This window comes from Corvus brachyrhynchos, unplaced genomic scaffold, assembly GCF_000691975.1.
Source record: "Corvus brachyrhynchos isolate BGI_N302 unplaced genomic scaffold, ASM69197v1 scaffold6, whole genome shotgun sequence".
Classification (NCBI taxonomy): domain Eukaryota; kingdom Metazoa; phylum Chordata; class Aves; order Passeriformes; family Corvidae; genus Corvus; species Corvus brachyrhynchos.
In genome coordinates this window covers 4,055,021-4,066,373 of record NW_008238632.1, presented here as the reverse complement: position 1 = coordinate 4,066,373, position 11,353 = coordinate 4,055,021, and the positions used below count along the sequence as shown (strand labels likewise).

The window sequence follows — 11,353 nt, the reverse complement described above, 5'->3', positions numbered from 1 at the left end:
GGAATGTGTCACCAGCTAGAGAGATGTCACTTTGGCTGACTGCTGAGTCCTTTGAAATAAACTCTACTTGTCTTTGTGCATATTCATGGTGAAATGGTTTAGCAGGACAAAGTTGTAGCAGTTGACATAGGTTTCTGGGTAAATGCAAAAACATTTGTTCTCTCCAGTAGTTGTATTAAGCTACAATTAAACTATGGCTATTCAAATGAGTTCTGAGCTATATGTACCTGGGAGCATCTAGAACTGTGCACCAAATCTGTCATAGCTGCTTTAGCTATGGGATGATATGGGTCTACCTTACTGCAGAGCTGCTCAACATGTTCAGTTTGCATCCAGTCTCTTGGTTTGCATGATTATACAAATCTTTGTGCTGGAACAATGCCCCCTCAGTCAATATAATTATTCTGCTGCTTTTTCCCTTTTACTCTCTGAATTTAAATGACTGCTTCTGTTGTGGTACTGAACAACTAATGCTCTGTAGTGGATCTTACCTTACAGGTCATGATCAGTTGTAAAATTCTTTCTCTATTTTACAGGCAGAAAAATGAAACACTGAAGAGGGTGCTGAGTTCCAGACTCTGGATCTGTGTTTGTATGTCACCATCCTGTTCTTGGTTTAATTTAATCACTGAGTTGAAGCCATGGGTGACAATATACTTTTTTGCATGAAAACTGAAAAAGAAGCTTTGAAACTTTATTCATAGACAACAGCTCTGAGTTTGGGAGATGGATGAGTTTCCCTTGGGTATCACTGTCACCATAAACTGTTAGTGACATACAATGATCGTCATCCAAAAAACCACTTGGTCTTGAAATAAGATATGTGTCCCATCAGTGGAGATGATTAAACTTTTGGATGGTTTATCAAGGCAGGTGATAAATTTGCCTTCTATTATAATAGTGTTTAAAATATTTTTAAAGTTTTTAAAATAATTTTTTTAAATTCAGGAAGATGTCTCTGTCCCTCAGCTGGAAAACCTTTTACAACCTGAATATGCCATGGTCGGATGATCACGGTAACATGGGCTGTTATTTCTAATATGAAGAAAACCCCAGAAAATTAACCTTGTGAAGTTCAGTTGCATTATTGATTGTCCCTGAAGTCCATAACCCATTAAGTATATATTGGCAAGTCTTTCGCTGGACTTACAGATTGTTAGTAACTGAAACGGAGCAAGCTCAGCATATATACGTATATGTTTATATCCATACTTGTTTATAGCACATTATAAAAAGGAGCTAATCTCATTTGCTCATCTTGCATGGAGAAGTACTGAAGTATCAGACACATTGTCGTGGTTTAAGCCCAGCTGTCAACTAAGAGCCACGCAGCCTCAAAGCTCCCCTCTCCCCCCCACCCTGGTGGAATGGGGTGGAGAATCAAAAGTAAAATTTGTAGGTTGAGATAGGAAAATTTTAATAATTGAAAACAAAGTAAAATATAATAATGATAATAATAATAGTATTATTATAAAAAAACATACAATTGCTCACCATCCTCTGACCAATGCCATGTCCCATTCCAAAACCCAGACCAATCCCTCTTCCAGGTAACTCCCCCAGTTTGTGTACTGGGCATGACATTCTGTGATATGAAATATCCCTTTGGCCAGTTTGCGCCACATGTCCTGGCTATGGGCTCTCCAAATTTTTTGATTTTGTGTACCTCCTCACTGTCATGAGCATGAGACATAAAAAAAAATTACTCCTTGACTTAGGAAAAACTGAACTTGGCAAAAACCAAAGCTTCAGCGTGTTATCAACATTATTCTCATTCTAAATACACAGCACTGTACCATCTACTATGAGAAAGAATTAAATCTATCCCAGCTGAACCCAGGACACACAGAGATCTTCATAATTAGTATTTGTCTGGCAAATTTTAAAAACAGATGTGTAAAAGTGCAAAATGCATAAATCATCTCTGACTAATCCAAAGAAAGGTTGTTAATTTTTTTAAAATCCTTGATAAGCTCAAATGCCACACAAAGATGAAGTTAAGCCAATTAACATAAGTGCTTTGTTTGTAAATTGAATGGGAGCTTTGTTCATAAATTAATGTGACAGAAAAATCTCTGCTCAAATAAATGTGGTAGATAGAAGAAATACATACATGCTCTTTATTGAGATACAAAATGAAGAAGAATTTTAACTAACAATATATTTTCTGACCTGAATCAGTGAATCAATAAGCTCTGTAAAGCATAGGAAGAGTAAACCTCTTTTTAACCTATATGGATTGGGTTAGGTTTCAATAAATGGTTTCCTTAATGCTCCCTCCTGCACCCCTGTTGGTTTTATTTTCCAGATGCATTCCCTTAGTAATTCTTTTGGTCTATATTTACTACATTTTGCTCAGTGAAAAAGTCCCTGACTGTATTCCTACCAGATAATGTGGTTAGTTCTGTGACATAGCAGAGGTTTTGAATTTGCAGTGTGTGTGTATATGTATATATTTTTTTTTTCTGCCCTGAACAGGAAAGATGCAGTAATCATTGAATCAATCAATATTGAATATTAACATATCGACTTCGCTGTTGTTACACATTCTGTAGACAGTCTTTTACCAAACTGAGCTCTGTGAATCTTATCATTGCACCAGAATCACCAGAACATTTTGAGATGGATGGAACTGGAAGCACCTTGAGCTACCTGCCTTTGAAGCTGACACTTGTTTGTACTCAATATTTCTTATTTCCTGTAGAATTGAAGGACTTGTGACTTAAAAAATTCTTTCAAAAATCAGCAAGAAATTTCTGCATTATTTTCTGCCCAGAATTTGCAATTAGGCCATAGCCTACTAAGTCTGAGGTTGCTTCTTTTGAAAGAATAATAAAATGCCAGAAGCACAATAGCTGAAGTATTAAACATCTCTCTGGACTACAGCATCCATTTTCCTGAATCACATACAGATGGTTCAGTGAAAAAGAAATTCCATGTTTATTCTGGCAGGAATCCTGGTCACTGTCAAGGAAACACTGTCTTACAAAAAAAAAAGATGTTTTAGATGAAAATTCCCAAAAGACTAACTCTTAGATTTGACATCACTATAGAATCAGAAATGAAATAATTAAAAAAACTAGTTCAGGTATCATACAGACTCACACTGTAATGCCAGATATTTTTAGTACTCCATAAGGACTCTTGCCTTGTGCTGCGTTGTACTGCATCTTTGTGTTTAGAGACAAGAGCTTTGCATCCTGCAGAAGGAAAGGGCACATGATTTCATAAGAAGATGCAGAGTACATGGTGACAGAGGTTGAGGTGCAGACTCTCTGTTCACCCCATTCCTTGTTTCCCTGGGCTTTGCAGGAACTCACTGAAGGGATGCGTGGTTAATACCCTGTGGGGCATTATAGGGCAGCTCAGGAGAAATGTTTCTTATGGACAAACAGCCAAGGATTTTTTCATCCCAGACTCAGACATAGAAAAAACATATTACACAAAGATTTTTAAAAAAATAAATGGCTGTAGATGATAGGTTATAGAGAGGCTGGACAGAAATAAAGGAGATCAGTGGGATACCTGGATGTCAGCATGATGACGTCCAGAGGCCCATCTGGTATCTACGCAGTGGAGTGAAAGGGGATGTCTGGTAATCAGGGTTTGAGGTATATTCAGAAAGTGGAAAGGAGGTTCTGAGTAGGGATAGGGAACACAGAGGAATCGCTTATGAAAGGAGGAGGAGGGGAAGGGGTGGCCAGAGACTTCTCTATCAGGAAATGGTTTAGCAGAGCAGTCTTTATGAGGCAGAGCTTCTTTGCTGTCAGTGGAGGAAGAACAGCAAAAAGCCCAGCCTCATTATTACAGTTGTTTTTTCTATTTCATCTGCTCATGTCTTCAATACTGAAAATACATCCACTTGAATTAATACAGAAAAAGTAAAGAAACAAACTTTTATATATTTCTGATGTGTTTGACATGAATGTTTCTTCCTCCAGTTTTTCATTTGAGAGTAGAATCAGAAGTGGTAGAAATCTCAGTAAAGGGTTGTTTTTGTGAAATTTCCAGTGTCTTTTTCTCTTTTTCAAGAAATGAAATATGCAGAAAAATTGGATAATCTTTCAGCTGTTTGGATGATTGCTTGAAGCAAATCCAGTCCCCAAACCTTTCAAGACTTCTTTGCTGCAGATGCATATTGACAAACAGACAGCCAAATGCCACAGAAATAGGCTCTGGCAATGCATGTAATTGAATTATAATACCAGAAGAGTGCCTAAAAAGATGGCCAAAATAATTAATACAATCAGTCTGAAATTTGCAATCTGCTTTTTAATCAAAATTACTCTGCAAGCAAAGCCTATTCCTTCATCCTCGTGTGAACCCCTACTAATATGTAACTCCTACTCTTCCATACTCTTGGACACAAACTTTGTAAGTCAGAGTCAGATCTGTGGATTCAGATTCTTATTTAATCTGCTTAGACTTGTCTGGCTAATTGAGTAATGCTCTGGAGATGGACAAATCTTAAATAGAAAAAATAGGAAAGTTTAATACAGGACATAATATCAACTTTCTAAAACCCTACAGTACTCATAACACACCCACAGGACATGACAAAATGACATTTTGTTCCTTCTTTTCACCCTGTCCAATCAAAACATATTTTAAGAGAGACCAGCAAAGAAAATGTAGAGCTTCAAATCCCAGCATGTGAAAGCACACTCATCTTGGCAACGGAAGAGTTCCTTAACACCTTATTCTTACCAAACCATCCTCTGCCATGGCAAGTGGTTGACAAGTATTGCTTCCTGAATTCATAAATGAATTTTTCTTTGCTTTGAGAGAAAAAGATGGGATTTTATCTGAGAATGAGTCTTGTCAAAAGAGAGGGTTATTTTGCCCTTCTGTAGTGCGACCTGTTGTCTTGGTTTGAGATGGTATTTAGATGACTCTCTGCAAGTGAACATCCCAGTTAGGGTGTTTAATGAAACTGGTTTCATTCAGGACACTGTTTTCAGTCTGTGTCATCAGAATCTGCCTACTATAACATGGCAGGAAATGGAAGAGAGAATAAACTGGTTTGTTTGGTTTTCTGAAGACGTTTTTGTAAGTGTATCCTCCTTATGAGAATTTCTGAGGAAGTGTAAAACCAGTGAGGTGGGATGAACTCCTCAAAATCACTGTGAAGAAAAGTCCACAAGACCAGATTACCAACCCTTTGTACTGAATATCAGCTCATTAAAGGATTTGTCACCTCTAGATACATTCCTACAGCATATAGGCCCATTTATTTTTCTGCTCCAATCTCTTTCAGGAGGGGGATAGATGAGGATGTTTTGGTAACTAGTAATCAATGCAATGAAATAAGCTTCCAAAATATCACGAGGGTTCCGTGCTTGGGATATGGCAAGATGCTTTAAGTGAAATGAAAGAACTCTAAAATTACACACTGAAAAATCAATACATTTTTTTGGTTTGCTTGAAAAACATCTTGCAAAAGGGTCTTCATTTTTCAAGTCCCATGACCACAGCTGAAACACATAAACTGAAAAGAAGTGCTATAAAGATATAAATCTTCATAGAAATCATAACTTTCTTATGCCATTATTGCTGCTCCTTAGCAAACCATGCAGTCATTTTCCATTCATTTAGAATTCAGTCAAGTAGGATCAATTTGGGCTTTGCTTGTCTGTATCCTGTGATGTAATTCCAGCTAATGAAGCTGCAAAGTATAAAATCTGGCTTCAGCCAGCAAGACCATTATAATGCTCTTCCTTCTGTTCTGACCTTTAAGTAAGAGTCTAAGGCATTGAGGGCTGCCTGTAACTAGCGCTTGTGGCAACATGTTGAGTGCAAATGTGGATGATGGCTCTGTTGCTATGAATCATCTAGATAACATTATCTAAGCAAATAATTCATTTCAAACAAGAAAACTTCTTTAGAAACACTAAGACTGCCATGCCAAGCATGCAAAATTTAGGAAATGGTAGAACTAAGATGAACCATTCTGCTTCAGTTCAAGTCCCCTAATATCTGTCATGTTATGGTTGCATTAGAAGGCTGCCAGAAGTTCAGATAAGATTTTTCCATGGATATGTTCAGCAGTGGTATCCTAGTAAGTATCTAAGATTGTTCTCCTTCTTTAGAGTGTGTGCAAAGCTCATGAAGACACAACCTTACTGTAGGACTATACATTTCCTGGTAGATTTTTGCTCCGTGTGCTTAAGAAAATTAGTGCCTCAGAAACACTGATCGATGCTCTCTCTTGCCATACAGGCAAACAGTCAGATATGCAGTCAGGTAAGTGCATTTATAAGATTTGTAAGATGTGTGCTGTGATCATCATATAAGTCCTGTGCAAGGCAGAGGCACCAATCTTCTTGTGCAGTTCCCATGGCATTCTCCTAGCCACAGAAACTGGGACACCCTGGGAGGAGGGGCCCATTCACTTTGTGCAGCTTTGCAGTGCAACATGGTAAGTCCCTTTCAGGCTGCCTCCCACGTAGTGCAGTTGGTTCTCGAGAGCTGATGTTATGACCAAATTTGGGCCGATTTCTGGGGGCTGTCTGATGTCTTGTCTATGTATTTGGTGTTATGGCAAGAAGGTTCTCAAAAATTCTAGACTGCACAGTGTGGCTGGGCATAAAATTTATTAGAAAAAGAAAAGGATAAAGAAAACAAGTATGCTTCCCAAGTGTGATACAAGCATCAAGTGTTCCTTGGGACAACTAGGGGAATAGAATAGGTGCAAAACATTACCTCTGCATTGCAGTTAGAGAAGTCAAGGCCTGGACTGAAGAAATCTGCCAAAAGTGATACAGAAATTCAAGGCCAAATGGGAATTAGGAGTTTTCATCTCTTATTTCTGTGTTTATTCTTCTTAATCAAGCTTCTTGTCATTATTCACATATCGTCCTTTATTTTTCAGCACCAGTACTCAGTCTTGACAGAGAGCTTGACAGAGGCACTTTGTAGTCAGCTGGAATCAGTCAGGCACAAATAATTGCCTTGTGAATGTGTGGAGTTTTCTTGCCCCATTCAGTTCAGCATCTGCACAGTGACCTGCTGTGTGTATTATCATGGGCCAGATCAAAGTGCTGCATTGCCAGTGTGGTTTTCTGCAGCTCAGTTTGCTAGTGCACTTTTTCAAGTTAAGACCTACTTTAGGAGGCAATAATGCAGGATGTACTTTCAATAAAAATGAAAGAATTTTTAAATGCAAATATTTTCCCTGGGCAGACAAAATAAAGGAGCAGCCATCTCAGATCAACCCAAAAATGCAAACATCAGCAGTAATCCAAACATCACTTCCAGGAGAAAATCTCAATTACTTTGAAGTGAAGGGTAAAACTGTTTGCATTTGATAGACAGAATTCTACCACTAGTATCTATATTTATGCAAGGAATCTATTGGGAAACTTGTCTGGAGTAGGGAAAAGGTAATAGGAAATTGTGGCAGGTGAACACAAGAAAATGCTTGAGAACAGTTTGTTTTGTTCCAGCTCAAAACACATTACTTGCTGCAGTGACTGTTCAAGACCCACTTTAACTGCCCGTTGCATAAATTCTCATAATGTTGAGTTATTTAATGATCCAGGCTGCCACTCTAATTATTACAGATGAAGCAGTAGAAAATGCATTTCTATTTTCCTTTCTCTGACTCAACACTCAATATTTACATCTGCTCGAAGACTGAAGAATCACCTGTTACTTACATTTCACTTGCTTTTGACAGATATTAGAACCCAGGTGTATTAGAACCCAGGTGTATTTTCTAATCATCCCTGGGTCTGCATTATGTTTTCTCAGGGCAATTTCCACTTCCTTTTGGTTTGTTGTTTTTTTTTTTTTTTTCTTTTTACAATGCTCAGTGAGACACAGCAATCAATAATCTCATGGAAATTGCTCAGGAGATTAAAATGCTAAGCAATTTTTCATACACATTTTCCTCCTGGAACAAACATCTTAAACCACAAAATTATCTCTCTGAAGCACCATGCCAGTAGGCTCAGATGGCTTCTCATAGCATTTACATTTTTTAAAATCTGCAGTAACTCCAGGGAAATCAGAAGAGGCATTTTGTAGTGAGTGGGATATTACACACTGAAGTTACACAGGAAGTTCTGGTTTCTGGAGATACTCTTTGCCAGAGTACACCCAGAGAGGTTCAGCCAGGGAAAGCTCCCACCAGCCAGGTTTTCCATTGGCAACGGCAAGTTTTTCTTTGGAAACCTGTGCCCAGTTCTTTTTGCATTCTTTTCCAGTGAGCCAGCTCACTGAGAAAGTTGTTTGGAGGGAAATTGCAGTAGCACATGGTTGTTAAATATTATTTTATCACCCGTATGTGTCCCATATGGCTTCTATGACTGGGTCATTTGATTCTGCTATTGCTGGCTAATCAATAATTTTCATATCACTCCTTACCAGTCTCTTATTTTCTGTGAAGAAAAGAGATACATGGGGATCCATTATCTTGGAAGTGTTAGATTTCCTAAAGAATATTCAAAACAGCTTCTCCAAATAGGCATTGATATCTTGCCAGCAGCAATCACTTAAAAAAAAAAACCAAAAAAACCAAGACCACCCTGAAATCACTGAATCATATGCTTTGTTTTTTATCAAATCTATTTTTCTCAAACCACAGATCAGAAATCACATGGCAGATTGTGATGTACAAGACCAAATACATGGACGGGTAAAGATGTAAGATCATATTTTCTAAGTTTGAAGGGATGGATCAAGTGTGTTTTTCTGGGTCTTTACACCTCATCCTTTTCACTCTTCCTGCTAAAACTTCATTCCTCTAGAGAGAAATTTCCTCCAGAATAATTTCTCTTGTGGCCAATCTTTATTTTAAGTAGTTGGCCAAAAGGAGAGGGTTGTTTTTTTCCAAATGTGGATTTTCCAGCTAGCAGGAAGCTCTGTGGGCTTGCAGGTACCTATCTTCATGGCAGAGTGCCCAGGGGCCCTGCTGCTGCTGGTTATCCTAGTGCCACAGGGCCTGGAAATTCGCTTTCTTTTGCCGTCAGGTCCAGCTGTGGGGTACCTGCATAATATGATGACTTTCATTAGTGTCTTCCTAGAAGATCTTTGAAAGTGAGGTCAAGTAAATGCTCTATGCACAAACACGAGTGGCTTTTGGTATTGGTAAATTGATCCGTGTAGTAAAGTGACCGTTAAAACCGATAATAACTAAAATTGTTCCAAACAGATAAAAATCAATTTACATTATGTGTGAGCTTGTAAAGGACCAAGACTTTATTATTTGGCAACTTTCCATCCAATTTTTCAATCTGTCTACAGCCTTTTTAGCAGAGTGGGCATTTTCTTTTCTTTTAACATACTTATGTAACCATGACCTCAAACCTTTTCAAAATTGTAATGTCAATGTCCAAAATGTGATAGAGATCTGTTCGAGAACTTGGAAGAAAATTACTTACAACTCTTTCTCTCCATTTTTGCAATCAGATATTTGGTTTCAATTCAGACAGTGAGATTCTGTATTATTTATTCTTTAATATTGATTAATATATTCCTAGCAGTTTGAAATTTTCAAGTGAAAAGAATTATAGAAATCTAATATTATGTGAAAATATGATGCAAAACCAAAAATTTATTAATAGCATTTTCCTATTTTAATATTTAAAAAATCCCAGCAGAGTCAAATTATTGTAGGCTTTTAAATCCATAGTCTATTATTTTTCAGTTGAAAGAAATCTTAGCTCTGAGGACCTCTAAGACACTCTTAAAAGCTGATCCAATCTCCTATGCAGTCAGAGGAAGAACATAAAATGCCTTCACCAACTCTGGGTCATCTCCAAAAACTTTTACTTGGAAAAATACTGAATGCTAAATTCCTGTCTTGTATCTTGGACCCTTTATGTCAGTAGGACATTTCAGAATAAACCTTTAATACTTTCCAACAGGGCTTGAAACCCATTATGACATATACTATAAAGCAGCACCTATGATAATGTTGAACTAAGCAGAAGCTCAAATGATTAACCAGAAAGTTATTTGTCTTTCTTGACTTTAGTGTAAGGATTATGTAAGTTTAAAGATTTTATCCTTAAATTATCCTTGTTTGAGGATTACTTTTAAGGATTACTTTGGTGCAGATTTCTGAGATTTTTTACTGAATACTAAACTTATTGAATCAGCCATATTCCGTGGCAAATATAATTCTAGAAACAACCCCACCCCTTGTTTTTATTATATAATTAATGTTAATTAATCAGTAGAATATAAAGGATGTAGACAATCAGGACAAAATAACATTGTTTTCCAGATAAAATTTGATACACAAGTCACTGGAAGATATCTCTGTTTAGTGGTGGTGCATATGACAACTAGTAATTTAAAAAGCCAATATTCTTAACATAGAGTATTTTCTTATCAAAACTGGCATGGATTCCTATGTCTATTGATTCTTTAGACTTTTACATTGAAAAGAATATATTCAGATAAACCAAGTTTAATTATGATATGACATTTTGTGACACTGTGATACCTCACAGTCAATTAAGATTGTGACTCAGAAACTCATGTTTCTGTGTAGCTCAAATTCTGGCATTCAGGAACTCCAGAGCTGTGCAATCATAAATGGAAATTTAGTTTATGAATGGGGATACAAATTCCTTTGGTTTAGAATTAGTTTTTAATGCACAATTCCAGGAACTGACAAGCCCACTCTAGATTAGAGATGTTTTCAACCCATCCTCATTTTAGAACAGAAGTTCCAGGATTATTTATTGAATAAGTAAGTCCTGTAATTTCTTTACCTGAAATACTTCTAGTTATTTAAAACATGAAAACCTGACATTTTATAAAAGCACCATGAAATAAAACAAACTTCAAGTTGTTCTTCTCATAAATAATTCTGGTTTCTTATTATGCACTGCTTATCATGTAACTTATGGCTGGCTAAAGTGGCCCAGATTCTCCAGGCCTAAATAGCATCCAAACAATTTAAACCTTGGCACATCAGGACTGTCTGATCTTAAAGCTTATCCTATCTAAGGCACTGCACAGGCTGTTTGTGTAAATGTCTGCATCTTATCTCTAGAAGCCTACCAAAAGATCTGTTTCTGCTTTGCTGGAGAAGGCAGGCTGCAGGCTGTGAGGACTCCAGGTAAAGACATATCCATGCCCTTCATACTTCCATATTTTCAACTTCTAACAGCACTCTGCAGGGTCAGTCTCGTCAATGCCACCTTTCTGCTATGGTGAGGCAAAGGACTATTTCTCTCTGTAGCTAAAATCGTAGCATTTCTTTTTTATTTTTGTTTTTGTAATTATTTCCTTTAAGAAGGAGAAATTGCTCTTCATTACATGTGTGCTAAACCTAGCAATAAAAACCATAACCCAAAATTTCTAACAAGTACTTATCATTATAATGATTATTAGTGTT

General features: G+C 37.1%; 1 long non-coding RNA gene across 2 annotated transcripts in view; it reads left to right on the top strand.

Annotated features, from left to right (window-relative positions):
- LOC108447390 overlaps positions 1–4,218 on the top strand; it is a 20,625-nt gene extending 16,407 nt beyond the window's left edge. For both annotated transcript variants that reach the window (XR_001862936.1, XR_001862935.1), the window contains exon 6: positions 537–4,218. This is a non-coding gene — a long non-coding RNA (uncharacterized LOC108447390). The remainder of the gene's footprint in view (positions 1–536) is intronic.
- The last annotated feature ends 7,135 nt before the right edge of the window (positions 4,219–11,353 follow it).